The sequence below is a fragment of the Halyomorpha halys genome, unplaced genomic scaffold, assembly GCF_000696795.3.
Source record: "Halyomorpha halys isolate HHAL.00 unplaced genomic scaffold, Hhal_1.1 Scaffold2.1, whole genome shotgun sequence".
NCBI lineage: Eukaryota > Metazoa > Arthropoda > Insecta > Hemiptera > Pentatomidae > Halyomorpha > Halyomorpha halys.
Genome location: NW_027111560.1, coordinates 1494817 through 1497007, shown reverse-complemented (window position 1 = coordinate 1497007; position 2191 = coordinate 1494817).

The window sequence follows — 2191 nt, the reverse complement described above, 5'->3', positions numbered from 1 at the left end:
TCGAACAAATCTAAAAACAAAATATTAATTTTTTCATTATTAATTTATTAAAAGTTGTTCCCTTTAAACTTTAGGAGAATGTTTGGGCGCTTATGTCCCTCTCCGTAAATTAGCGATTTATAGCCATATGAATTGTATATCTATTTTAAAAACTGTTTAGAGAACTAAAATCAAATATTTTGGTTTTCTTTATTATTGAATGCGTATTAGTTATTTATAGCCAGAGTAAAGTAACCCTTTAGGGTACACCTAGTGTTGGGAAAGTGGATAAACATATTAAAAAATCAGCCCCTAAGCTAATTGTTTTGTTTTTATTTTTTGCTTCCAGACCTTAGGAAGTGAGAATGTTTTTTGTTTGGACTAAGGAGGTCGAAGAAGGATCGATGTTGTTTCAGCCATAGATATCCTTCGAGGGGCATGTGCATTCTATATAACGGGCGTTTAATGTAACCGCCGCCTTCCAAAGGTCCAACATGAAAAATAAATGTAATAATTCGATAATTTATGATTCTATTTTCGATATCTTAGTCTTTATAATCTATGAACAATACCTGTATTAATTATCAAATCACGATAATTCATGTATTAATAATTTTATTTCATGACCAACAATAATTGTAATTGAAGATAATTTGACGAGCACTAGCTTATATTTTATTTTAATATATTTATTGACATTTATTTACAAGTGTAGCAAAGATATATACAACAATAAATTTGATCTGTTATATAATGACATGATACAGTCACGAAGAGAATCTACCTTTTGTTGTTGACACTCCAATTAGCAAGCTTAAACTACGATTTCTTAAATCTATAATTATCCTTTGCACAAGAAAAGTTAACCTGGCAGAAAACTTTACCGGCCAATGGTATCCCGTTATTATTTAGAGCAAATCTACGTTTAAGTAAATAACCATACGAGGAACCTTCCATAGTTCTAGTTAAATCTGTTATATAGAATGCTACCAATGGGTAGTTTCTCTACATCCCTGTATCACTCCATTTTGATCTTACATCAGATTTACTGGATGTATTTTTATGTAAATTTAGTTGTAAATTGCTATAAATAAATACAAAAAAAAATCTGTTATCTAGGGAAGGAGTATTGTATTATTGTTTTTCAAATTAAATAAAATGGATTTGATCAAGATAGACGGTTCTTCAAAGAATCAGTTGCTCAGGCAATAATGAAAAAATAAAGTCTTCCTTCCTCGACCAAATCATTTTTTACAATGGCCGGATGAAGAATGTTTTGAGCGATTTCGAATGTCAAAAGTGGCTGTTGAGTCAATTTTAAATTCAATTGAAACCATAATTTCTAGTATTAGTTAGTGGTAGGTATTATTGGAGTTTAGCAGTTATCTCAGTTCCAGGTAACCTTAGTAATCGTAACCTAGTTACTAAAACTGTAGACCAGAAACAGGTCGCTAAGGTACCGTAGTTTTACTAAACTCTTGGATAAATCTAAGTTATTCAAATCTTAGTTTTACCGAAAATTGATAAAATTGGCCCTTAGGGATCGGTATAATACCTTATAGATCCCCAGAGCTGTTAACACATGAAACAAACTTTCGGTCACATACAACCTCAAACTCAGGTTACATAGACTGAGCCTTATTAATTAATTAACACTCACCATAGTTTTTGTATTACAAAATAGGGCATACTTCTTTATATATTAACGAATAAAATTTGGTTCTATACATCGAATAGTATGCGAACTTCTGATCTGTTACTTCTAAACTTTGCTTTTGTAGAAATATGAAAGATATTTCAGATTTTAAGAGAAATATTTGAACTTTTTTCAATTTTTTGTAAATAACTCTAAAACTAAGCGCCTGACATAACAGCTTGTCTTAATAAGATTAATTGTTTACTGGTTACACGATTTAAGACTAAAAAGTGCTCATTGCGATCATTACATTCTAAGATATAGCTCTTAAAAATTTAAAATTTAATAAAAATTATTTATTATTTTTTTATTGATATTTACAACTGTATTTACATAAAAATATATCTATTAAATTTGATATAAGATCATAACGGAGTGATACAGGCATCTACCGAATGACAGCACTCTAATAATATTTCTACATTAGTAGGTCTCGAGGCTATCTTGTTTTCAGGCACCTCGGATGATTGTCAAGAATGGAAGAGGAAAGTGAGAAACTAGAGAAACTAGCTTGTG